This window comes from Canis lupus, chromosome 33 (assembly GCF_048164855.1).
Source record: "Canis lupus baileyi chromosome 33, mCanLup2.hap1, whole genome shotgun sequence".
NCBI lineage: Eukaryota > Metazoa > Chordata > Mammalia > Carnivora > Canidae > Canis > Canis lupus.
In genome coordinates, this window is record NC_132870.1 from 4,588,825 (window position 1) to 4,616,775 (window position 27,951).

The 27,951-nt window shown below is 37.6% G+C and overlaps 1 long non-coding RNA gene across 5 annotated transcripts; it reads right to left on the minus strand.

The window, feature by feature from the left end:
• Positions 1–1,661: 1,661 nt before the first annotated feature.
• LOC140623506 (uncharacterized) lies at positions 1,662–27,944 on the minus strand. 5 transcript variants are annotated; one of them, XR_012023120.1, is made up of 5 exons: positions 26,484–27,944; positions 22,879–22,992; positions 20,873–21,613; positions 9,767–9,911; positions 4,431–5,392 (listed from the first exon to the last, which is right to left on the minus strand). It is a non-coding gene; the product is annotated as an uncharacterized lncRNA (long non-coding RNA). The 5 variants fall into 5 exon arrangements; XR_012023122.1 differs by lacking the exon at positions 22,879–22,992; XR_012023121.1 differs by lacking the exons at positions 22,879–22,992; positions 26,484–27,944 and having other exon boundaries at positions 20,873–21,187; positions 21,480–22,864.
• Positions 27,945–27,951: the final 7 nt, after the last annotated feature.

Sequence of the window (27,951 nt, forward strand, 5' to 3'; positions counted from 1 at the left end):
TAATTCCCAGCCTCAGCCTTTCCCAGAGTTCCAGGTTCACATGACGGCTGCCTCCTCCACACTGCTACTTGCGTGTCTGGCAGGAATCTCAGACCTAGCGTGTCCAAAACTCAACTCTCATTCCCAAACCGGTTAAGCTTCCTGACTTCCACAGGCTAATAAACAGCATGATGATTTATTTATTCAGTGCCTTGAGCCAAAATCTAGGAATCATTCTTGTGCTTTCTCTTTTCCTCATAAACCTCATCCCATCCACCAGTAACTCCTTTGTCTGAACCTTCAGAATGAATCCTAAATCTAACCACTTCTTGCTATCTGTACTCCATACCCTAGTCCAAGCTACCCTTGTCTCCACCTGGATCCACCAGTTTAGCCTCCCAAGGTGGTATTCCCTCTTTCCAGTGGCATGGCTTTTACAGAGAAGTCAGAGTGAAATTTGTATTTATTTATTTATTTATTTATTTATTTATTTATTTATTTTTAAAGGATTTATTTATTTATTTATTTATTTATTTATTTATTTATTCATGAGAGACACACAGAGAGCCAGAGACATAGGCAGAGGGAGAAGCCTATGCAGGGAGCCTGATGTGGGACTCGATTCCGGGACTCCAGGATCACACCCTGGGCTGAAGGCAGGCACTAAACTGCTGAGTCACCCATGCATCCTAGAGTGAAATTTTTAAAACAGAAATCATGCCATTCTCTGGCCTAGAACCCTCCATTAGCTTCCCAACCCATTAGACTGGATCTGGATCGTCCTCCTCTCTATCACATCACCTGCTCTCTGTCCACCCCACTTGCTCTGCTCAAACCACAGTGGACTGGACCATCTTCCCTCCAGCTCTTCACTGACCCCACTCCCATTCCTCAGATATGCATTTCCTAATAAATCAGTGTAAAGTCTCCTCTCCAAGATTTTCTGTCCCATCCCCATCTTATTTTCTTTTGCTTATTTTCCACACTCCTTAACTGTCCTGTATACCTCTGTGTTTACTGGTTTCCCCATGGGGATGTAAGTAGTCTGTTTCCCCTCAGTAGAATATAAGCACCTTGAATACTCAACATTTACTGATTAAATGAGTGAGTACAGTCCTGCGATAGCATTTGTTTTGAAAATATTAAATTTGTTCTCACTTGATTGATATATGAGTGAACAATGTGAGCATGATGTGAATTCTGGGTTTGCTTATCTGAATTTCATCTGTCATAAATACTGGGCATTTCAGCTGAACCAGGCTGCATAGGAATATACAATACATGCAACACATATTTCATGAGGTCAGTGAGCCACACCTGTCCTTAACTAGTTTTATGACTTTCCACCTGATTTTCAGATATATACAACGCATAAAGTTTCCGGAATCAACAATTCTAGGGTGTGTGTGGGGGGAGGAGTTTTTCCCACCAACAAGCAATTCTCTGACACTGGCTAGGCTCTCCTACAATTCAACTCAATTTTGATACCACCTATCCAGAATAGCATCAGATCCCACAAGTAAAGAGCTCAGACCCACAAGATGCCGTCCACTTCAGATCCAATCACAAGCCCAGTTTGTTCCCCTGTGCTTCTGAACAAAAATTCCAATGCCTCCCTTCCTCAGGTTGGCTTAATTTGTTAGAGCAGCTCACAGAATTCAGAAATCAGTTAAATCACTAGATTGCCAGTTTATTACAAAGGATTTGAAAGTGTGCAAATCAACAGCCAGATGAAGAGATACATAGGTGAGGTTCCAAGTAAAATGGAGCTTCTGTTCTGGAGTTTGGGGTCCAGCGCAAGGTACATGGAAGTGTTCTGGTTCACCAATACGGAAGCGAATCAAACCCTCTCCTTTTGGGGTTTCTATGGAGGCTTCATTATATAGGCATTACTGATTAACTCTTTGGCCACTGGGGATTGTTTGACTCCCTAGTCCCTTTCCCCTTCTTGGAAATCACCGAGTAGAACTGAGAGTTCCAACTCTCTAGTTATGTTTGGTTCTTCTAGTAGCCAGCTCCTATCGTTCAGTGTTTTCCAAAAGTCACCTCGCTAACATAAACTGTTGTGAACAACAAGACATTCATTATGCCTTTATGGCTCTGAGGTGATTTCAGAAACTGAGGACAATTGATTAAATGTTATGACAAAAAATGCTCCCATTGCTCTTATAGCTCATGAAATTTCAAGGGTTGTGGAGGGCTGCGAGCCACAAGTCTATATTTCTTAGAAATCACAATATTGAAGTCTCCCCCCTGAAGAATGTAAGCACCTTAGGGGAACTCATCTTGTTTAACATATTCACTAGCTTCTTTGGACCAAGCAATGCGCCTAGCACATAGAAGGCACTCAAGGTTGATAGAATGAATGAATACAGTCAAGCCTGCTATAATGCTTGTTTTGAAAAACACTAGTTTGTTCCAATGCAATTAATATACAAGAGAACAATTTGCGCATGATGTGAAGTTGACATTTGCTTACATACAATTCATCTATGAAAAATACTAGGCATTTCAGCTGAGCCAGACTGCATAGAAATACACTATATATACTATACATACCTCATGTCAGTGAGCCACACTGTCTTCATCTTGTTTTATGACTTTCCACCTGATTTCAGATAGCCCTCTTTTAATCCTGTTATGGGACTGAATTGTGTTTCCTCCTTACATTCATATGTCAAAGGCTTAACTCCCAAGGTGATTGTATTTGGAGATAGAGCCTTCAAGGGGATAATTAAGGTTAAATGAGGGCATAAGAGTGGAGCCCTAATCTGATAGGACCAGTATCCTTATGAGAAGAGGCAGAGCCAACAGAGCTCACTCTTTCTCCTTACAAATACGCAGAGGAAAAAGGCCACGTGAGGACAACATGAAGAAGACACTTCTCTGAATGAAACTGCTTTAAAGTATAAATCTGAACAAAAATCAACATGGCTGCATGGATGCTTTGGCCAGACTCAATTTTAAACTAAGTGACCTTTGTCCTTTCTTCCATAAACCTCCTCTCCTCCCATCTTAGCCTTTTGTTTCAGGAACCCCATGCCACCCTGAAAACAACTAACTATGGAGGCTGGCAGCACCTACACAATTCCTGTCAAAACCGGCTAGATCCAGTATTGGCCTATAACCCCCCAGCTCCTGGGGCAGGTTTGCAGTGTTTTTGAAGGCCTTAGCCTGCTGCAGCTTCCTTTACCCAGCAAAGCAATAAAGGATCTTCCTTCTTCATCCACGAACTCTGTCTTCATGTTGCATATTTTGACTCCTGGGCACAGGGGTCCGTTTTTGACAGTATGTAAGCCAGGAAGAAAGTTTCTCCACAAACCATATCTGCCAGAGCCTTGATCTAGCTCTTTCAGACTCTAGATCTGTGAGAAAACAAATGGCAGACTGACACAAACCACTTGACAATGACTCACAAGCTACAACTCTACCCATGGGCTGCTCCCTCTCTTCCTCCTTTTGATTTCCTCCTCTTTCTTCTCTGCCTTTTTCTTGCTCTTCCTCTCTTTTCTCTATTGTTTTCCTTCATCTCTTTTATGATAAAAGTTTTGCCTCACTTTTTTTCTATCTTTCTTCTCTTTCTCTTATACAGAACACACTGGAAGCTTAAGTACAAGCAAAAATAAGACCCTTTTAAAAGTAAAATGTTGCATTCATTATAGTATTTAATGTTTCTTAACCATGTACTATGTGTGAACTCTACTCTCATTTTTATTCAGTTTCTATCCTCTTTTATGCATGTCTCATGAAGTTTTGAGTGCTTTACCCCCAATCCGAGTTTCTCATGGGTCCTGTGATTTTTATTGCACAATTCTGCATATTGCAGCAATTTTTAGAAATGCATATGTTGGGTTACATCAGAAACGACACTTTTATCCTTACAGAAAATTAGAATTAGAAAATCTTATTTTGCAGATGAAGCAAAAGATTGAGACATTGTGGGTGAGTCACATTGTGTTCATATTTACTGTGCCAGGCACACTTCTGTCTTGTAGCTTCGTTTTTTTTTTTTTTTTTTTTTTTTAAGATTTTACTTATTTATTCATGAGAGACACAGAGAGAGAAGCAGAGACACAGGCAGAGGGAGAAGCAGCCTCCCCACAGGGAGCCCAATGTGGGCCTTGATCCCGGGACTCCATCCTGGGACTCCAGGATCGAGCCCTGAGCTGAAGGCTAGACCCCTGACTCACCCAGGAGTCCCTGTCTTGTACCTTTTGATATTAATCCTTATTTTTAGCATCAGCAACCATCTTTAATCTGATTATGTTCAAAGTAGGTTGTCTTTTTGTGGTGATATTTGCCTTGGCAAAAAGAAATAAGGATATGACTTAGCTAATTTAGGTCCACTGTCCGCTGCTAACAATGCAGTATGGATTAAAATTTTCAATGGTATATACTTATTACTGGCTTCAATACATTGAGTCAACAACTGCTTGAGCTCCATGCTTTATTTCGTTTTGTAGGTCAAATGAACATTCATTATTAAATAATACCAGTTTCAAATCATATAGGTCAGTAACCAGGTAAAGTAGCTTAATATATAAAAGACCATTTTATTATTGTTTTAAGGAGCCATGCATTTTATGTGAGATAGTATTTTTCAAACATGTACTATGTGCAGATCTGTAAAAATGACTAAGGAAGTCTTAATTCTTCCTTTGGTTGTTCCATGTATATTATCTCACTTCCTGTGTAAGTTCTCCAAAACTGGGAGCCATTTGTGTGTACTGTTCTGTGATGGGAAGAACTGAGACTGGCAGATGGGAGTCTGTGACCTGACATTAGCCCTGCCATGAATTAACTAAAAGGGCTTGAACATGTTAATGAGGCTTAACTTAATGATTTCTAAAGTTCTCAGTAAAGTGAGCAGGTGTATTAGTCAGGGTTCTCCAGAGAAATAACCAATAGGATATTTATATTTATAGAGATATATCTCTATCTCTATCCTTATCCATTTAAAAGATTTATTATAGGAATTGACTCATGAAGTTATGAAGGCTAAGTCCCATAATCTGCCATCCACAAGCAGAAGATGACTGCCCCAGCTCAGAGAAATTGAATTGATGCTCTCTCCACCTCTCTGTTCTATCTGGGCCTTGATGGATTGTATGATGCCCATCCACCTGGGGAGGGTTGTCTTCTTTACTCAGTCTACTGATTCAAATGCTACTCTCTTCCAGAAAGACTCTCACAGACACACTCAGAAATAATGTATTATCAGTTATCTGGGCATCCCTTAGCCCAGTCAATTTTACAGATCAAATTAACCATCACAGTTGGGTTTTCTACTGCTTCTCCTTCAGTCCACTTTCCAAATTGGCCACATTTAGAGCTGCCCTTTGTTCAGACTATAAATGGTATCATGGAGAACTCCGTTCTTCCACCAAAACTCCGGAGACTTCTGCAAGCTTTCCTAGCAGGTAAAGAGGAATAAGAAAAAGAACTTTTCTAAGAACACATAGTTCTTGAAACTTTTGAAGATGTGTACCCAAGAATGAACAATCTAACAGTTATAGACTACTGAGAGAGGAAGAGAAGATGCCAGTAAGATATGGCTAGTTCACTCAAGATGGTTAATGGGGTGAATACAAAAATTAACAAATATTTCTTTATTTCCTCTGCTGCTATAGGCCAGCTGTCAAAGGTTCCTTTAACATTATTCCGTTCTGGAGTAAGAGCTGATGAGATTATTCCAGTGTAAAGATAAGTAAAACCTTTAAATTCCAACTAGATTTAAATATTGTTTTCAACTTCACTCTCAAAATAGATCACGTATCCTAGTGTAGCTCTCATTAACCTACTGATATATAAGCTCATTTCTCTTTTAAGATTCTTTTATTCTGACAGTGAATTCTTTCCAACTGAAAAGAAGGGGATAAAAAAAAAATCTAACAGCTAAAACATGAACGTGACAAAAAAAAAAACAAGGCAAATACATATATGTATATACTAAGATACAGCAAGTTGGATTAAGTTGCTTCCAAGGCACCATCCAAATCTAAGCTTTTACAAAATATGTAAAACTTACTAGTTGTAAACATATTGATTGACCAGCTGCTACGTTGTAAACTAGAATTTATGTCTTTTGTTCAAAATCTTACAGAAGTGGAAAACCATGATCATAGCCCTCAAAGGAACGACCTTGAGATGTGCTTAAATATTGCAGTGATAAGCCACACACCCCATAGTGAGGTACTCATTCGGAAAACTCGTGATCTTGTCTCTGGGAGAGCCGATAGGACTAATTGTCCACATATCTTGTGTTGAAGAAATGAGAACACTATTGTTATCAACAACAACAACAAAATGAGCAAACTGATGAGTTCTACAAAAGATGGTCTGTTTTGCCTTTAAAATACAGTAGGGGGCAAAGGAAAGGGCACTTTAAGAAAAATGACACGCATATTTTTAGCAGAAGTTATGACCACTCATGTGACTCAACACAAAATATGTCACATCTCCATAATAGCTTCATGCTTGCTATTGTGCTAATTGAACTATGTACTTCTGATGCATTCCCTATTCATGTTAAGTGTGGGTAACAAATGATAGAAGTCAACAGTCACGGCAATTGGACATACTGAATATCTTTCTTCTGTGACTCTGAGTCAGTCTCCTCAGTGGATTACTAAACACATTCCAGAAATCTCATAAGTTACTACTGGTCTAAAAATGGATATAATTAAAGATGAGTAAACCTACCGCAGAGTTTGATGTAATCTTTTAGGGTAATTAACACAAACTATTTACAATGGACTTTTATTCTACTTTTCTAAAGATTGCATATATGTTACTACAAGTTCATATAGCTTGCCATTACAAAAGTGACCCCCCTCCCTAACGTATACATGCAAAGAAAGCAGATGCCTGCATTGTAACTGTTCTATAGGAGGTAAGATCAGTACCTCTGGTTGGAACTTTGACCAGAGCCAGGTGAGGATATGGGAATCCTTCACAGATTTCATGACTTTAAAGATTTACCAGTAGACACCTTTGGGTTTCAGAGTACTGTGCTCTGAAGTAATGACTTCCAAAGTCTAAGATCTGATTGTCTCAACTAAGGCTGCTTTTATTGTTATACCACTAGCTGCTTTCCATGGTGTGGGGAGAGATGGCTCATTCCAAAATTCTCCTTTTCACGTCTGAAAGAGTGTTATTAAAATCTGGAAAAAAAGTTCCTTTTCTTGCTTTTGCTGGCTTTCTTTTAACTCTAACACTAACTTTCCATAGTAGGGCTTTCTATTCTATGTGGACTTAATAAAACAATCTATGAAATAGGATAGACACTTCTGAATAATTCATTTTATCTTTTCTTTTATAATTGAGCATTACTTCTTAGAGGCCCAGTGCTCTCACATTATTTCTGTAGCCCCCCACAACTGCTTCATGTGAGTAATTTTCTCCTTTGCAGGTTGATGAAATTGAGGCTGAGGGATTATATCAATCTCCTCAGATCACAAGGCAAAGCTGAGAACCAAATCGGGTTTGTTTTTTTTTTTTTCCCTGTATTCCAAGCTTTGGTTTGTACAGCATATTCATTCTTGGAACTCTGTTACGTATTACACAGTTCAAAACCTAAATTTTTCCTTCTCTATAGAGATAGCTGTGGGGGTGCTATAGGGTTTGGAAAGAGCAAATGGTCAGATGTACATTTGCTTCTCAGAGCCTACTCAGGGAGAGTACATGAATTCGTGTGCTGGCATATACGAGAGATTCTTCAAGCACTGAAGAATAGCATGACAAAATGAGAGGCTAGCCATGGAGTCCAGATATTGAATTGACCTGCTTTAATTACCCTATGCTCTTAGAGGCGCCCATGGGATCTTCAAATCCCTTTCTGACCCTTGATGCAAAACACGGAAGTTTTCTTTCCATCATTACACCCAGAGTTATGCCTAGATGTCCTGTCATATCAGGGATTAAAATAACCTTTGGCTTGTTTTTATTACATCAAAGAAATAGAAAACAAATTGGAGAAATCAATAGTCACAAAAATTCAAATCCTGCCTTTGAGCTAGTTTAGTCTCACTATAATTTGACCTGATTACAAGTTAGGAGTAGTTGAGAATATTTTCCTTTTTTTGTAGCTGTCAAAATTCAGTTGATACATCACAGATCCCTAAAGCTATGTAGGGAACTCTTCCCTTAATTCCATCCGCTTCATTTCTAAGCATCTATAATAGTCACACAGCTGGGTTCAGTGAGAGTTCTGCTTGCCATGAGCGTGAGATCATGCCCTGAGTAATTACAGTGAGCATGCAGTGAAAATATGTGTGAGTATAATGTCAGGAAATCATGCAAATTTTATTATCTTCAGTGAAGTGGTAGCTGGTAGAGAACTTGTCAGTATTTGCAACTTGAAGCCTCTAATTACCTTGATTTACTTGTAGTACCATTCATAACCTTGCTGCTGTGCTGTTCCTGACAGCACTTTTGCATTTTACAAGAAAGGAATAATGCCACATAAATAATTTAAAAACAATAAATCATTTAGAGTGGCTTTAAACCAAGACCTAATGCAGTAGCTGGCTGACTTCTTGCTGCACTTGACAGGTAGCTGGCATGCAGAATTCATCCGTGCCTTATAAGTATTTACTTTTAAAATTCACAAATCCAAAATTGGGTTGAGGGGGAAAAATGAGACCTAAATTCCTTTCTCCTGAATAGTCAGTCCGTTTCACCGTTTTGAGGCCAAATATGAAACAGAGAAATTAAGTTCTATATAGGATAGTTCTATTTAAAACACAGATGTGCTGAGTTATGCTAGTAGGTGAGTAATTAAGACTGATTCTCCAAGCAGAGCTGGCTGAGTGTTGGAGGAGTATATAAACATGCCTGTGGCACCATACCCACTCCCACCCCCACCCCCACCTCGACCCGAGCTGGAGGGAAAAGACTGGAAAGGTTGGGGAGTGGGGATAAGAGAAGAAGCTGATATGTCACCAGCTCCCACCTACTCTCAGGGGAGGACATGCTCTTTCTCTCTGGTCATCTCTATTCACATAAGACAAAGCAGATAATGAAAAGCAAAAACCCATGGAGAAAAGCTTCTACTTAAGAAAAAAGGTAGGACTGCTTCCATTATGCCTGAGGGAGAGCTGGGTCTGCCAGCTGCCTTTGGACAATTGAGTTCCTACTGGGTGCCAAGCAGGTCATTATCTCTTTTAATCCTCACAACAATTCTCTGAGGTAGGTATGATTATCCCCTTTTATAGATAAGGACAAAACCTGAGTTAGATTAAGTAATTTGCCTGAGATCACCAGCTAGGAAGTGACTATCAGAATTAAGTCTGAATGGGTCTGACTCAGGCAGCACCCTCCCTGCATCCCCTGCTTTGTCACACCCACCGCTCCCACAAACCTGACTTATTCTTAACTCCACGTACAAATCCATGTATATGTTTGACATTTAGGCAGTCCTGGGTACATTCAGAATGGTGGAAATGTCCCTCTTCGCCCACTCCAGAAGGGCCCCCCCCCAAACATCTTCTGTGTAAATAACTCACAGAGGGCAACAGGGCACACAGATGGCTTGCCTGAAGTGGGTGACTTAATCTCTCCTTTGTACATTGCTTCCCCCCCCACACCCAGGGTGATTCTCCCTAAGTTCCCAGCTACCTCCTTGCCCTCATCATGTTTCTCTTTCAGGGGAGACTCCCCCAGACCTGTGAAAACCCCAAAGTGATTTTTCCTTCCCAGATGCCAACATTCACATATTTATTTCCTTGGGCCAATGGTCTCAAAATGTTATCCTGCATAAGAATCACTTGAAGGTTTCTCAGCTCACCTTGCAGCTCATGCTCGGAAGTGGTAGCAGTGGGATCTTAAAAGCAGTTCCAGGCTGGGATTTTTGGATGATATTTCTGGCTAAGCCTTGTTCTCTGATGCTGAGTGATTATTTGGGCTTACATAGGTCCCTAATAGATTCTGTGCTTAAAAAAAAAAAAAAAAAAAGAATCACTTGGAGGGATTACTACTATCTTGTGAATTAAAGATGTGAAATGCTCAGGCCCATGGTAGGCTTTGGTAAATGCTGTCCTTTTTATTCTAACTTTTAGATGTCCTCCTTTTTTCTGACTTAAGTTTAACCATGGTGTTTCTAGGCTTTGGGCATCAGTTTCTATTTACCAGCAGCAGGTTCCTCGAATTCATGCATTCACAAGGAGGAAAGTCCTGGGGGGGGGGCAGGGGGTTACCTTTTATTTGCACCATGTGAGAAGGCAAATGTAAGATACTTGTGCCCTCTCGTGTCTGCGTGGCATGCTCAGAAGACCTTGTAGTCTAACTACGGTTGTGCATCATTTAGGGGAAAATATCATTTCTTTAGAAATGTACTCGGTTCAAATGTCTTGGAAGTGTTTCGAGGACAAGAGAGTTGTTCTTTAAGAACTGAAAGCAGGGGATCCCTGGGTGGCTCAGCGGTTTGGCGCCTGCCTTCAGCTCAGGGTGTGATCCCGGAGTCCCGGGATCAAGTCCCATGTCGGGCTCCCTGCATGGAGCCTGCTTCTCCCTCGGCCTGTGTCTCCACTTCTGTGTGTCTTTCATGAATAAATAAATAAAATCTTAAAAAAAAAAAGAACTGAAAGCAAATGGCAGAGTTCAGCTGGTAAAATCTGCTAGAAGCTTCCTAACGCTACTGAGAGGCAAATTGGTTTGCTAGAGGTTAGGCACCCATCAGAAGGGAAGCAGGTGCAGACTTGGGAAAGCTAGCTGCCAAAGAATCTTGCCTTTGGTGGGGAAAGATTGCTATGGAGGAAGGAACCTGGTGGGTTTTTACCAACTGCTCAGTGAAGTGGTTCTCAAAGTGTGATCCTTGGACCAGCAGCACCTGAGATCTTGACAGCATGCATTTTCTCTGGTTTCACCCCAGACCTCCTGAATCAAACTCTGGGCATGGGGCCTAGAAATATGTATTTTAGTAAGTCCTTCAGGGGATTCTGATGAACAGGAAAGTGTGGCAACACTGGTCTAGAGCAAGTTTTCTCAAAGGAACCAAAAGGGAAGGAACCAAATCTCTTGACCTGAGATTTTAGCGGTGACTGGTCTGTCATTGCCATTATAGTCATACCTAAGGACAATGAAAAGCACCAGGAGGGCAGAAGTCCAGGTGATTCTCCACCCTGGCTGCACATTGGAATCCCTGGGGGCACTTAAAAAAATGCCATTCCAAGGAGATTTACACCACAGAAACAAACAACAAAAACCCCAGACGGCTAAGACCACACCTAGGAAAACCCACTCTGGATCCTAGCCAGTCTTATTTCATTGTTCTGAGGTGGGAAACCAGGGGTCCTTATTTTCAGTGGTTCCTTAGAGGACTCTAATGCCATGGCCTGTGTTCAGAATTATTGTTGCAGATACTTGAAGTTTGGAATACTGGAAAACTGAAAATACCATGAGGGAAGTTAGTGATATTCTCTTAAAAGCACAGTGTAACGAAGTTTGGAAGATAACCGCTGCCATTTAGCTGGGTTATCAGACCTGTCACACTTGGGAGACCCTATATATCGCAAGGTCACTGCCATTGTTCCCACTGGGAACTCTTAACAGCCTTGATGGGTCTGTTTGGCCCACACACAAGTGGCTCACTGCCCTTTACAACTATCCTCTGTATAAGGGGAAGGTAGGGAAGGTCATGGAATAAACTTTGGTGTCATAGTGAGAAAATCCATGTTGGACACCTGCCTTGCCACTAAGAACGTAGAATAACTTAAATGTTCTGTACTTGTTTATTAATCTCTTCCACCCAATAAGCTTTCCTCCAGCTTGAAGATAAAAGCTTTACTCATAGTTTCTTTTGTTAAATGAAAAATGGACATTTGTACATTTTGTTATTAAGAGACTACATAATCAGTGTACCACAGATCTCAATCCTTGAGTCTTTTTCCTTTGACTTTTTCATTTATTAAAGTTAACCTTTCACTTTTCAGTAAGACAGATGCTCTAAGGGAAATGCAGAAATTGCCAGAATTATCCTTACACTATGAACTGAGAATGTCCACTTTACCTCTTTCAACTGAAAAAATCACAAATGCAATCACAGGTGCAATCTGTAAAGTTACCTGTAAAGTTTTGATAAAAGAAATGGAATTTACCATAGAAAGTTGAAAAGATTCTTTAACTGCCTTTTAAAAGCTGCCTTTTCTTTTTTTAGACTACTGTTAGACGTGCTTACATTGGATTTCATGATTTTTTTTTTATTATGAAGCCAACTTATAAGCCGAGAAGGGCTTGGCTGAAGCACAGTCCTTTCCTCCCATAAATGATGCTCCAGATCATATGCAATTCTGAGCGATATCATATGAAGCGTATCACACAATTACTACGGTCTATTCATCATGGTTGGTTTCAACTGCTGGGTTTGGAAATCAAAGAAGGATAGGTTTTAAATGGAGTACTTAGGATAGATATGGCCTCTACCTTTATTGCTCCTGTACTCTATCCTTTTTACATTTTAATGCTATAACTATTCTTTCTGCTATATATAAAAGATCTCTATTTCCCCTGTGTATCTCCCTCCCATTCTTTCCCTTTTTCCCCCTTACTCTAACATATCTCCAAGAATTATTAAATCAGAAAAGCTCATTTGAGACTTTCATGTAAACTTTCATTTTTGTCGAGACACAGGTCAACCAATAATGCCAGTTTTCATTCATATGCTTTTAACCAACCTTGATACACATATGTGTCTATCAATACAACAGATATGCTCATGTGCACACATATATACATACCCCACCATCCCCTGCACTGCACACTTTTGCAGCCTCAATAGAAAAGCCATTTCCTTCTCTTTCACTGATACATGGTCTTGGAGGTAGTCAGGTGGGCCAGGACTACATGGTAAAATGGGAAGGTATTGGACTGGAGGAGACAAGACCTCCTCTAGTTAAAGATGTACAGCACTTTTTAACTAGCATGAAAGAATAACCAATTGAGATATTAAAAAAATCTTTTACATAATTGGCAGATGGGATTGAAAAATGATATTGTGATTTAGTAAACAGAGCCTATACTGCACCTCTCTCATTTGGGTCTTTGTGGCTTGTGCAAGAATATTTTTCAGTTATAATAGCTATTTAAAATCTGGGGCGCCTGGGTGGCTCAGTTGGTTAAGCATCTGTCTTCAGCTCAGGTCAAGATCCCAGGATCCTAGAATCTGGCCCCGCATCAGTCTCCCTGCTGGGGCGGGGGGGAGGGGGGTGTTTCTGTTTCTTCCTCTCCTTCCTGCTTGTGTTCTCTCTCTCTCTCTCAAATAAGTTAAAAAGTTAAAAAATCAAATAATTTTGCTCTCGCTGATATATTTTAAGTATTGATAACAATTATTTAATACATTGTAAACTATGTTTTATCTCCTTTTCAATCTCCATGTATATTTAAAATGCATGTTATATACTATGTAATATATAATATATGTAACCATTATATAATCTATTATATATAATGTATTACATGTTATATGTAATCTATTATGTATAAATCTAATGCTATTTCATGTTGATAAAGGAAGACTACTCATGTAGAAGACAGTTTGTGACAGAAAACTAGTAACAAAAAAGACCCTAAGTAGAAGAATTAGTATTGAATTTATCCACAATCAAAGGCAGTTATAGTCCTTTTTTGAAAACAAACTGAAACCCCTACAAATCTTACTGAGTATTTATAAGGTGAATGCTTTATTCAGCAAGAGAGATGCAAAGGGTATATATCAAAGTAAATTCTCAACTTTGAGTTGTGAAGTGTTTCAAATACATATTAAAAATTTGACAGGTAGAGTTCCTTTATGACATAATTTCTGTGGTTCTTATGAGACTTAGGGAATTAAATACCTAAGAGACTTCGCAAATTCCATTTTATACCTACTGACACTCAATCATACATCTTGTTCTCTTTTCTTCTATCATATATGGATATAAACAAATTTCATGTGGGAGAAATTTCAAGCTGAGAAAAAAAAGGTTGGGTGGATCAATAGGTATGCAGAAGTATAGGTAAATGGGTGAGAAATACTTGACTCCCCTAGCCAACGTCTCCATACCTTTTGAAATCAACCCTATTAATAAAAATTTGAGTCCACATTAAAACAAATTTTTGTAAAAATTTTAGATCTTTAGGGACACCTGGGTGGCTCAGTGGGCGTGATCCCGGAGTTCCAGGATCGAGTCCCACATCGGACTCTCTACATGGAGCCTGCTTCTCCCTCTGCCTCTGTCTCTGCCTCTCTCTGTGTGTCTCCCATGAATAAATAAATAAAATAAAAATCTTTAAGAAAAGATTTTTAGATGTTTAAAAATTTTTTTAAGTTTTTTTTTTTAAAGATTTTACTTATTCATGACAGACACACAGAGAGGCAGAGAGAGAAGCAGCCTCCTCGCAAGGAGCCGGATGTGGGACTCAATTCTGGGACCAGGATCATGCCCTCAGCCAAAGGCAGACGCTCAACCGCTGAGCCATTCAGGCATCCCAACCATAGTGCATTCTTACTGCCCTTAATTATAATTAAATGTGAGTATAAGACATACAAATTAAGATAATTAGGCTAAGAACAGGAGTAAGATTCAAAGTTGTGATGCCTGAGTGGCTCCGTTGATTGGGTGTTCAATTCTTGATTTTGGTTAGGTTCTCGATTTCAGGGTTGTAAGATAGAGCCCCTATGTAGGGCTCTGGGCTGGGCGAAGAGTCCACTTGGTATTCTCTCTCTGCTCCTCCCCACCAAAAGATTGAAAGTCTATTTGAGAACTATGTGTCAAGCACTGTGCTAAATTTTTCTGTGCATTTTTTCATCTCATCCTTTAAAGTACTTCATAAACTAAGTACTCTTTATTATGTTTAGCTTACACTTAAAGATAAACAGGCTTAAGAGATTTTGTGATTTACTCAAAATGACATAGTCACAAAAGGGTGGATCTAAGATTAAAAGTCTGATGAAGATTAAAATTCAGATCATTCTGGATAGCAGCTAAGGCTCTGGATTCAATTCTAGATTGATTTTCTTACCTTTTTACTAATAAGGATGCTCCAGTGCTTCACTGAGATGAAAATCAACAGCATTTCAATACACTTTATGGGGGCATGTTCGGATAAGTCATTTGTAAGTAAGCATTCTTGTGGTTTGCTTTATTATGAATTAATGATAACACAGGCTATCAGCTCTGCCAAATTTTAATATACATTCAATAACTGTTTTTATAACAGTTAAACCTTTGTCTTAAAAAATGTGAGTGGGGAATTGTCAAAAATATGAAATACAGCCAGCCAGACTAGAACACGAATTGCTTAAACTTTCCCTGCAATTATATATATTTTCTTTATACAAGCACACAATACAAACAATCTTAGCATACTGCTGACATATCACAGATTCATCTATTTCTTTCTGATGAGGGATTTTAACTTTCCCTTAAGCAGGGCATCTCTCTGTCTCTGTCTCTCTTCTAACGTCCAGATAAGACTCCTTAGAAGAGATACTATTTTCTCAGGGGAACTTCATGATCACCCTCCTTGCAATATTCCTTGGTCCTGGAGGCCACATCCTAGGGTCAGTGGGTTGCCCCTGAACTTGGTCCCCTCTGTGGTAACACACTCTGACCCATCAGCTGAGTTCATTTAATGAGTGCCTCAGAAACATAATCCTAATGAAGACAGCCATACGTGAATGAAAGATGGATTTTGCACCAAGTCAGAGAGCCATGCTGAAAGCCTCAGTGTTCATGGAATCTGTTATATCATTCTTCACTAATTTTTATTGCTTTGCTATCAGCCTTGTGCCAGATGCTGTGTTTTTATTTTTACTCAGTGTGCTGCAAAGTGATCACGGGAGCAGTTTCCTAATTAGAAGGGAAAAGTAACTGTTAAGTGGCAAGTATTTACATTTTAAGATATGGGGGATACACATATTTAAAGTTTCATTGGTCTTTTGTGGACAGATGTTCTATTGCCTTATTTATATTAATACAAATGTACTGTACAGTGAGTGATATGACATTGCTCTTCTGTACTTTTGATTTCTGTGTAAAATCATTTTATAAAGAAATTTGTCTTATTTTATTGAATCAAAGACTATGGACCCTGTGATTAAGTAGTAGAATCCTTTCAAAATAAGTGGTATTACATTTCTATATTTGAAGAATGGCAATATTTTTACTGTGAAGAAGTAAAGTATCCAGAAAAAAACAATTGTTCAAGCAATTTATATTGAAGAATAGAAAACAAAAATTGGAGAAATGTTTTATCAGAGATCATCATATATTAGTAAAAAGCAGATTTTTTTTTAAAAGCAGATTTTGATAAAAATGAAAAATCCAGATAATTGTCTAAGTTCTTACACCTGGACATAATACATTCAATTGTTTCATTTAATGCTAAAATATTGTAAACTATCATTTAAGAAGAATTCCTAAGAAGTAAAATGATTTCTATTTGAATACAGAAAATACTAAGGAATCCACTAAGGAATTGCTAGAACTTGTGAACAAATTTAGCCAGGTTGTGGCAACAAGATCAATATATAAAAATCAATATATTGTGTGTATATATGAGTTTATAGTCTACTATATACCCTTGCAATGACCAATTCAAAAAGAAAATCAAGAAAAAAATTTTGGGGTGCCTGGGTGGCTCAGTCAGTTGGGTGTCCAGCTCTTGATTTCTGCATGGATTATGATGTTGGTGTCACACAGTTGAGCCCTGCAATGCTCTGGTCAGTGTGGGATCTGCTTGGAATTCTCTCTCCCTGTGCCCCTTCCCCTGTGAGCTCTCTGTCTAAATGGATAAATAAAATCTTTTTAAAAAATCTTAAAAATAAAACAATTTAATTAAAAAAACCATCAGAAAGAATAAAATGCTCAGGAATAAATTTAACAAAATACTCTGAAAACTACAAAATATTTTTTAAAAGAAACGAATAATCTAAGTAAACAAACATATTTTGTGTTCATGAATTGGAATTAATGTTACTAAGATAGCAAAATTCCCCAAACAGATCTATAAATTCAACATAATCCCTATCACAATCCCAGCTGGCTTCTTTGTAGAAACTGACACACTGATCCTGAGATGCATATAGAAATGCCAAGTATCCAAAATAGCCAAAGCAAGTTTGAAAAAGAAAAACAAGGTTGGAGGACTTACATTTCCCAATTTAAAACTTACTACAAAACAACAGTAATCAAGATGGCATAGTATTGGCATAAAGATAAACCTATAAATCCACGGAATGGAATTGAAAGTCTAGAAATCAACCCACATAGCTATGATTAATTGCTTTTCAAGAGTGTCCAAGACCATTCAACATAGAAAAAAAGAGTCTTCGCTGAATGGCACTAGATCAACTTTATTTCCACCCTGAAAGGAATGAAGTTGGACTACTACTTCAATATTGCATGCGAAAATTAATTTGAAATATATTAAAGACCTAAATATAAAAGCTAAAACTCTAAAGCTCTTAGAAGAAAGTATAGAGATAAATCTTCATGAGCATGGATTTGGCAATGGTTTCTTACACAACAAAAACGTAAGCAACAAAAGAAAAAAATTAAACAGACTTTACCAAAATTAATTGTTTTTGTACTTCAGAGGATACTGTCAAAAGAGTGAAAAGACAACTCATTAATGAGAGAAATTGTTTGCAAATCATATATCTGATAAGTGGCTAATATTTAGAATACAGAAAGGACTCCTATAATTCAATACTAAAAAGGCAACCTTTTAATAAATGGGCAAAGAATATTAATAGACATTTCTCCACAGAAGTCATACAGAGGCCAGTAGTCCCATGAAAAAAATGTACAGTGTAATTAGTTGTCAGGGAAATGCAAATCAAAACCAGGCTGAAATACACTTTACATTCTCTAGGGTAGCTCTAATAAAAAAAAAATCAAACAATAACAAGTCTTGGTAAAGATGTAAAGAAATCAGGATCCTCATTATATGGCTGTTGAGAATGTCAACTGGTGTAGACATTTTGGGAAGCAATGTGGCAGTTCTTCAAAAAGTTAAGCATGTAGTTACCATTTTACCCAAGAATTCCACTCCTAGTATACATTCAAGAGCAATAAAAACATAATCATGCAAAGATATGTGCACCAATTTTCATAAAAGCATTATTCATAGTAGCCAAAGGGCGAAAACAACCCAAATGTCCATCAACTGATGAGTGGAAAAACAAAATGTGATATAATCCATATAGTGGAATATTATTCAGCCAGAAATTTAAAGTACTGATACAGCTATAACAGAAATGGAACATAAAAATATTAAGCTAAGCAAAAATTCACCTCATATTATGAGATTCCATTCATATAAAATGTTCAGAACAGGCAAATATATAGAGACAGAAAGAAAATTGTGGTTGCTTACAACTGGGAGAGGAGTCTGGGTGGGTGGGGTGATAACTAAAGGCTACATGGTTTCTTTTTTGAGGTATAATAATGCTCGGAAACATGTTGATTGGTTGCACAACTCTTAATATACTAAAACCACTGAGCTATAGACACTCTAGGTTTGTGAATTGTATGTTATGTGAATTAAAATTCAATAAAATTGTTGCCAAAAAAGTATTATTTCTGAAGCAACAGACATTTTTAATTTTAAGTATCTAGACCATCCAATGAGAATTTTCCAATTATATTTGTGCAAAATAAGGAAACATTTTTGACTGTTTTTTGAAGGGAACTTTATTCGGTCTGAATGAATAAACATTTAATATACTTTCAAAGTTCAGGTTCATTTAAACTTTGAGTTTGTCTCTTATTAGCATTGTGAAGTTAATGGTTGCAAAGGTCAAGGGATGTGAAATTGGAGAACAAATTCTTTAGACGTTTTTCTTTCTTAAACAGGTGCATCCTATCTAGAGAAACAGTTGCTGTAACCCTTATATCCATTTTTTTCATAATATCTCAGTAGAAAATACTATTTTCAGAAAGTATTGTCTTGCCAGTGAGTTATACATTTACAACCTATCATTCTTGCCCGACTATGAAAATAATCTTAAGGCATCACTCCAGAATCCTAAGAGCTGGTGCAAGAGCCAACTGTGTTTGCCTCTCGTCTCTCTTTTGCCTCTGAGCCTTTCTACTTAATAAATCTGAAAAAATGTATTAGTCACAGTGGTTTTGTGTTCTGCTTTCCTAAAGCTCTGTTCTAAGCAAGCCGTTTCACTTCTGTACTAAAATTTCCCTCCTTTTTGCCATCTTTCACCCTGGGCTTTTCCAGACCTAAAATGTCAAAGTGTCAAGCAGATGGAATTACATTTGGAGCATTGGTTTGGTAGAGAATGACTCCATGCTTTTAGGAGATCTGTAGTTGTATTATTTTTAAAAACAATGCGCTGTTAATAAAAGAGTTACTGAAACCAGTCCTCTGTCCCAAGTAACTACTGTGTTTAGATAAAATATTTGATACTGTAAAGTAAAAATCAGCATAGGCCATTTGTTGAGATACCTAGGAAGTTATAGTAGGCCAGATTTTTGTTTAGTAATTCTCTAGAATTGGTACACTTGGATATACTTCAATTTTTTTTTTTTTTTTTTTATATTTGGGCTAAAGAAGCTAAAACAGCTAAACTTTTACACAGTTAGAATGGCTTCCTTCTTGCCAGGGTCATCTTGTTATACTCTTGCAAAGAACTGACACTAGAGTTCCCTTAACTAGAAGTGCACAAAAACACATTTCTGTGATTGGGAGGGGAGTCTTCTCATTTTTCCCCTTCCCTTCACATATTGGCTTTTGGACCTATAGGATTGTGATTACGTTTTAATGCTTTGTAGGATACGACAAGGGAAAACATGAGTACTGCCAAACAACCCACTGGGAATCAAGACTCTTTCACTTTCTCTGGTTTGGGATAATAGTTCGTCATTCAATAAATATTTATAAGCTAATTCTACATGCAAGATACTACCTAGATGTCTAACCTCATTGGATTTAACTTTTTTTCATGCTCGCTTTGGCAGCACATATACTAAAATTGGAACGATTTCAATTTTTTTTGTCTGTAAAATTAAACATGATATTTAAGCTATAAACTAGATTTTTCTGTGATCCAGAGAGCAGAGGTTAACACATTTGACATTTCTTCCAAAGAGATCACCATTTTTACCAGTATTTATACACTTAAGACAATACTCTCATTCGCTGAGATGTTCCCTGTTTTTCTAAATAGTGTTAGTAAAGTCTTGTACATGTCTCGAACTAAAATGAAAGTCACTCTAAATGAATATTATGGACACGTGTGTATAGCACTATTGTCCCTCCCAGTTTGAGGAGTTAAATGGCTTAAAGAATCTGCCACCCAGACCTGGATCCCTTCCTTTTAGCTAGCTGGGATTCCAGAATTTCCTATTAACAGGGCCTCCACACTGCAGGTGTATGGGGTGGATGGGCCAGAGTCAGAGCCAGATGAAACCTTTACACTGGGTGTCCATAGCATGTGCATCAGGAACAAGAGAAGAAGGGAAAGTGGACTCCCGGGCCATGCAAAACTTTGAGGCTGTGGGCCTGGGAGTGGATAGGGACTATTCTTTATAAAACATTCTCCTACGTGCATGTTTCCATGGTTGCTACTTCTATTCTGCAAGGAACGCACATTTGCAGAACAAATTAATTGTAAACCTGGCCCAAATGGTCAAGTTGGTTAAAATAAGCTCTGCCCCTCCTTTGTTCATCGATCAGTTATATTGGTGATTTCTTCCCACCATATCCTCCCATGGTTATTATGGCCTCTTCTTAGTCCTTGCACTGCCATGGGCCATCTACCTGGTCTGGGCCCTCTCCTTTGGTGCTCCTCATTCCTCCTTATCCCAAATCAACATGGAACATTTGGTTCCAGAAAGTACTGCACTGCTGTTAAGTAGCTTACTTATTTAATTAAACGTATTTTTGATGATTCACTTACCAATAAATGTGTTCTTTTTTTCAGGCAACAAGAGGCTTAATCTTGTTAAAATCTACTGCTCAGAAGGCATGTGTAAGGACAGCAGCCTCCAGAGTGAAACAAAAACTCAGTACATCCTAGGCTTTAGGAATTCAAATCATCTGGTGAGGATCAGTCTTGATACTGTTCCCTGGGTCCCTTTGGCGTTTGCTCATTCTGGTTAGTTTCCATCACTTTTGTTACCATCAGTCCTGAGCCACTCTCCTCTGGGTCATGTACAATTGCTTGCTGTTGGTGGGAGGAAAACTTTTGTAAATACTTCTTTCTTTCTTGGTACTAAAACGGAATAAAAGGGAGACAGATTACAAGAATCATGAAAATCTTTCTTACCAAGCACCATGTGCTCTGCTACAACACAGTTGTTGAAATCAAAGAAACCTTGAGCTCAATAATCATGGAGGAAAACAATTATTTCAATAGGAGAATGTAGGAGTGGTGGCTAGGAGGATATGGATTCTAAAAACAAAGTTATTTTAAGGAGCAACACTAATGATCCTGGGTTGGAATCGCAGGTAGGCTGCAGTGGGAGTTGTCTGGCAGGCCTCATGCCCTTCCCACCACACCATACCTCCTTTGCCTGGAGGTAAAGCTGTTTTCTTCAGGGCAAAGAGGCAGCCTGCTTTCAGGCTGGGGAGATTCAGGCAGGAGCGCCACCCACAGGAAGTCATGCTAAATGCATTACTCAGAGAAAGATGAAGCAACCTAGAAGAAAAATTCAGGTCAGAAGCAATGGTCAAGGTCATCCTGGAAAAGTAGGGTGAGATATCCGGCAGAAAGGCAAAGTTAGATTATAAACTGAAGAATAACAAATGTCATCAGCAATTTAGAGGTTAGAAACTGGGGTATCAATGAGGACAATTGGTTCTGGATCAAGAACCTGACCAATGATTGGAAACAGTGGTCATCTAATGTCAGGCATACAGACCTCATGGGTTTAGGATCTTATGACTTTAAGTGAAAAGTAGAAAACATGGTTTCTGTTTTATGCAGCTCATTTCTCTCAATTAACTTCGCTGTTTAACTATGACTTGAAGGAAGCTGTAATTTATTACCAGAGTCTCTCGTTAGACAAAAAAAAAAAAAAAAAAAAAAAAAGGAGTTACAGGATTTGAGAATGGTTCCCAATTAAACATAACTAGACCTTGATTTCCTAAAATCTAAATCAGTGCTATATTGTTATATGTCGGCTTCTCAGGAAAATTGTCTTAGTTTTTCTTGACCTAACAAAAGGCTAATTATTATTTTCTGTCAGTATCCAAAGACTTAAATAAAAATTTTATTAGCCTAGAAAAGCTATTAATTAAGGTCAATTAACACGTGGAGGAACAAGTCAGTTATGTGATCATGTATACTATAATGGTCGATAAATTATATAGGCCTATAATAGAAAATGTACAAGTATTTTATAAAAATAATACTTTGCTCTTGAATATTTATGCAGGTCAAACTTTCAGAAATCAATAGGAGTTTAAATTTTATTTTTGAAATTACTTAGGTTATTTTTAGTCTTATTTATTTTTAAGATTTTATTTATTTATTTATTTATTCATGAGACACACAGAGAGAAAAGGAGGCAAAGACACAGACAGAGGGAGAAGTAGGCCCCATGCAGGGACCCCGATGCGGGACTCGATCCTGGGCCCCAGGATCACACCCTGGGTCGAATGCAGGCACCGAACCGCTGAGCCACCGAGGGATCCCCCTATTTTTAGTCTCTTTTAAATTAAAAATTAGATTCCCCCCTGTGTATTAGTAATTATTTGGAAATTTAGAGTGATTTAGTTTAATCAAAATGATTGCCAACAGTCTATTGTTGTAGTCATGATTCAAGGCAAATATTAGATTTTTGATTGAAGTAAAGGACAATATTCTTAAACTACATTTTAAGAAAATTTAGGAATTTATATCATTCTTTCTGGAATGCATAATCTACTGGGAAACATTATGAAGGAACAGAAAGTACAGACCTGTTTTTCTCTCCAGAGTAGTTATCAGAAGAGGCTTTCAGAGTACTTTACAATCAATTTTTATTATCAGTCCTTTATAAAAACCTTCAAAAATCCAAATAATTGACTCATAAACTAAATAGCAAATGGAAAGGGGAAAAATTAAGAAACATAGTTCATTATGCATGGTATCATAAACAGAGGCCTAAGTTACAATTAATGCATTCAATTATAGATAAGCATGTATACATTTTCAAGTTTTGGTCTTTACTAAAACTTTATCACAGACTCACTCGCAGCCATTCCAGTTGTGTTGCTGCCAATCATGTCCTCTGTCTCAATGTTTTAGAATGCAAATCAGAGACATTAATGCTGATGTGCCCTGGGAGAAAATTCTCAAAGAAATTTGAAATTCTGAGGACAGTAATAATTTTGAAAAGATAAAAATGTGGGCTAGCAATCGTCTATTTGAATATGCATATGATAGATATTCTGAATGCACATGGAAAAGAAGTTGTTTTAGGAGAAAGGTAAAACAAATCTGATAGAAATGTTAATGATTATAGAAAAGACAATGCCTGGAGATGCTTTAATATGGTCACACAAGTACATATTTGTGTTATGTCCATTAAAGTAAGTGTGCATGTAAAGTACTTACTGCTGAAACACCAGAAATATTTACTCTTTGTTATCGAAATCAATATTTTTTGTGTTCCTTTGGCTAATGTTAACATCATTTTGGCAAATGGTAGTAGGGGCTGTTTATAAAAGCTTTTAATTTTTTTTCAAAAATAGATTCTGAGATAGTAATATTTTTGGTGTTCAGATTATTTGGCTAGGGTTAGCTTTAGTGATGTCTGAATTTTCCTAAAAATAATATCTATCTTACGTGTTTTTACATTTCAAAGTGAAACTGCTATGTAGAGATGGATGTACTAGGTGTGTAGGTGGGAGTGGTCATCCAGAGAGTAGAAAGAAAGGGGACAATTTTGAACAAGAAAAAAGATGTGGGGTGCCTGGGTGGCTCAGTGGTTGAGCATCTGCCTTTGGCTCAGGTTGATCCTGGGGTTCTGGGATTGAGCCCCACATCAGGGAGCCTGGTTCTCCCTCTGCCTCTCTCTCTCTTCTATCTCTCACAAATAAATAAAATCTTAAAAAAAAAAATGTGAAACAGGCTTTTATTTTTTTAAACAAGAAATCAGACACACTGTGACAACATGGTAGTCTTGCCAAGCATGCTGATATTTGTGGATATAAAATAATTTAGTACGATAATGTGTTTTCTTTCAGCAAAGTGCATTAGAGGGTAACAACTCCACTATTTCCTCTTTCTTCTCAGACTTCCTTCAGGTTAGACCCAAACTCTTACAGAACATGAATGTTCGATAGCATATCACAGAATTGTGAAGCTAGATGAGATCATAGAACTTATCCAACTTTACCCCCTTCTTGTAGAGAAGACAAAATTATTTTCTGATTTCTTAAAACATAACATGCTTGCATTCTTTAAGTCTCTTATTCATGCATGGAATCATTTTTTTTTCACCCATGTTCCACTTTGTATCTTGCAAACATTTTTATCATGTTGTATAACTTGTATATCATGTTGTGTAACTTGTATAAAATTTTATTTTCCTCATTTATTTCCAAAGTTGTTTCCCCAAATCTGCTAGTTCATCTCTTCCTTCACTCAACCACCTACCAGTCCAGGCTCTCTGGGTCTCCCATCCCTAAAATTTAAAATCCTTGAAGACAAAAAGGACCAGGCTTTATGTCTTGTACCTTTAGGGCCTACTTAGCACAGAGCCTGATCTGGTTATGTTATATTGTTGCTGGGTGAATCAGTTTTACCTTTGTTTTGATGAGTAAGAGCTAATGGGAGAGATGGATCAAAATGTCTTTTATTGTGATTATTGTGCTTAATTTATCTGTTATCAGAGAATGTTTGATATCCTGGAAAAGCAGAGCCAAGTACGAGTTAACTAGCTCTTAATGGAATGGGCATCCCATCCTTTAATGCTTCTGAATCTAGAGAAGCTGGTGAAGTCTAGTGATCTCTCCCCCCCCCAACCCCTTTCCTGTATTGGCTTAGTTATAACTGGGGTTGTGTTATTACAAACCCCAAAATACTTGAATATCTAATGAGCTCTGACATCGTCCTCAGAGGCTAGAAAAAAAACAGTGGTTTAAAATAGATCAAGCCTCTGCTCTTAGGAATTCTATAGAGGTCATTGTGTATTTTAGAGGGCTAAATATATTCCTCAGAGAGGCAGCCTGTTTCCACCTTGTATCTGGGGTTTTAAAGATGTCACTTTTTATTTTCTTCTGAAATATCGCCTGAATTTATTTATCTTCAAGTCAGTGCCTCATTATTTGAATTTATTAAGTACCAGCAAGTTTTCATTAAAAATCAACCACATTGATGAATTTCTTATTTTGAGCAGGCGAAAGTTTGATCTTAAGTAAAAAATCTTCTGAATCTTACTCAGGTGTAAAAAGTATGTATTAAACTTGAACTCAAGTTGCCAAATCACCCCTGGTCAGCTTCTCACTTAGCATATTATTTCTCCCACTGTTCCACACATCTTGCACTGTAATCAAATTTACCTGGACAATACTGTGTTTTCTTACCTCAAAACTTTAGCACATGTGCTTCATTCACATGGACATTTATTTGGTGCTCCATATCCCTGTCTCAGTAGTTCCTATTTACTACAAAGTCCATGTTATACATTAAATTTTTGTCAGATCAAAAAAAAATTTTTGTTGGATTTCCCTGGTAGAAGTGATTTTTAGCTGCTCAGGATTTGCATAGTGCTTCAAAAACATCATCTTACCTTGTGTTGTTATATTCATATTGTAAAGGACCTTTCTGAAACTTGGGTGCTAAGATTTAGGTTGTTTATATTCCTCACACTGAGTGTAGTGCCTTTCACCTAGTAGTTTACAAAAATGAAGGAGTAAAACATACAGGAGACATCTTGCCTATACCTTATTATATGTGAGACGGTCATAACAATGAGGGGAGTAGAAACTGCTCTGGGAATATGTAGGAGAAAATTAACTACTCAGGCAGAAGGAGAGAACTAGTGCGGAATGAAGGTCTAAGAGGAGGTAAATCTCTTCCTTTGAAGCAACAGGGAATAAGGAAAGAATTGATGTGTGAGTAGGCTTGTATATTTGACTAAAAGATATTTAATCTGATGACTTTTACTTCATTTGTGGAGTAGAAGTTAAGATTATCTTCCTTGAGACAGGAGGATGTAGGATAAAAGAGAAATGAGAAAATAGGAAAAGCCATTGTAGAAAATCAGTGAATTGAAGGAAAAAACACAGTAAGACAGTGGGGACAGTGCTGAGTATGCACTTGAAATTGGTGACTTTGCATTGACAGTGCTCTATTTCCATGTGACATTTTCTGAGTGTTTGGCAATTCAAGGGAAGCGGTGTTTTAGGGTAGAACTGGATTTCCATTCAGTCAAACAAGTTGAGGGAATTTTCAGTGAAACTGTTAGAAAAAACTTAGAGCCATTAAGAGTCCAAGTTTCCTTCTGTTCCAAGGAGATGGTTGTAGCTATGATGTTTATCATCTATCCCATAGCACAATAGTAGTTTTCAACTCTTACCAGCTGTTGACACCCATCAACCCCACTCCTGGGAGTAGTTCGTTCTTTCTCTCTTCTGGATCCTTCCTCTTATACATTGGTAGATATAGTAAGAAAGGAGAAAACTCGGGTGTAATGGCACATTTATACATCGTGTCTCCAGACGGAAGCTGTGAAACCAGAACTTCAGCACTTTGGAACAACTGAGAAAGTGTGGAAGTCTAGTAATCTCATCACAAGAAATATCTTAAATAAATTCAATGTCATCATTATTACAAAGCACAAAAGAACTCTCCGTGGCTGACGTTAAGCAATAGTCCTCATCTGCAATCCAAAGAAACTGAATAAGCACTTGGGCAACATCAGACACAAATCTCTTATCTTATTAGTGCAAGCATATGTTTTTCTTTCTTAGGATATGGTAATGTGTTGAGTCCATTTTAATAGAGCCACAAGTTCTTATTCAGAGGATTTAGCATCTCAGTAGCATAATAAGCGTGGCATTCCCCTCCTGAACTTGTCAACATACCAAAAGTATGTTTCCTATTCACTTTCCCAGACATCATAGTATATTGCTTAACATCTGGAAATAGAAAAGTGTAAGGTTTAATTTAAAATTCTTTGATTATACTTCCGCCAGGTAAGTACAGTACCAAAGCCTGTTTATTTTAAAGACATACTTATGCTTAGATTTTGCCTACATTCTTAGGACCTTTGTTTCCCCCCCTTTTTGTTTTACTCAGAACTAAGCTAAATATGGCATATATTCTCTTATTCTTACATAGCACATGTTTACTCTCTTTTACACTTTAGAATTTGGCTGTGAATATACATAATCCTTGCTGGTCCTTTTGCAAGGAATGGAATTTCTAGGATTTGGTACTAAATTCCAAGTTTCAATCTTCAAAAACCCCAGACTTTAAGTAGGAATGCATATTATTCAAAATAAAGTACTTCCCAATCATAACAAAGACTTTGCAATTGGAAATAGGGACTTGCCAAAGCTCATTAATTTCTCTGTTGCCCTCTTTTTCTCAGGCGCTAATCAAAAAGTGGTTTTGAACTTAAATTGAAAGTTAAGCAAAACACAATGGAATCAGGCCTACCATAATTTCAGCCTTTCTGTGAGGAACGAGGCTAGCGAGAATTACAGATTTTTTCTTTTTAAATATTCATAGAGAAACGGACTTTTTGAAAATCACCCTAAGTGTTTTGAGTTAGAATAAGATAGCTAGGCTCATTGACTGAAGATATTTACATAACTGTTTAAATTTAGATGCTTTAGGGATTATTTTATTAAAGAGTTGTTTACCAAATAGTCAATCTAATGAAGTTTCCACTGAAAATGTACAATCACAATGGATCATAATGGTATGATATAGAAACAAACAATGACCTGGCATTTTACTAAAATATAGGTCCTTGTAATCAAAGTGCTATAGTTTAATGAACCCAAGATTTTCTAGATGCTTTATTGTTCCTTGAGAGT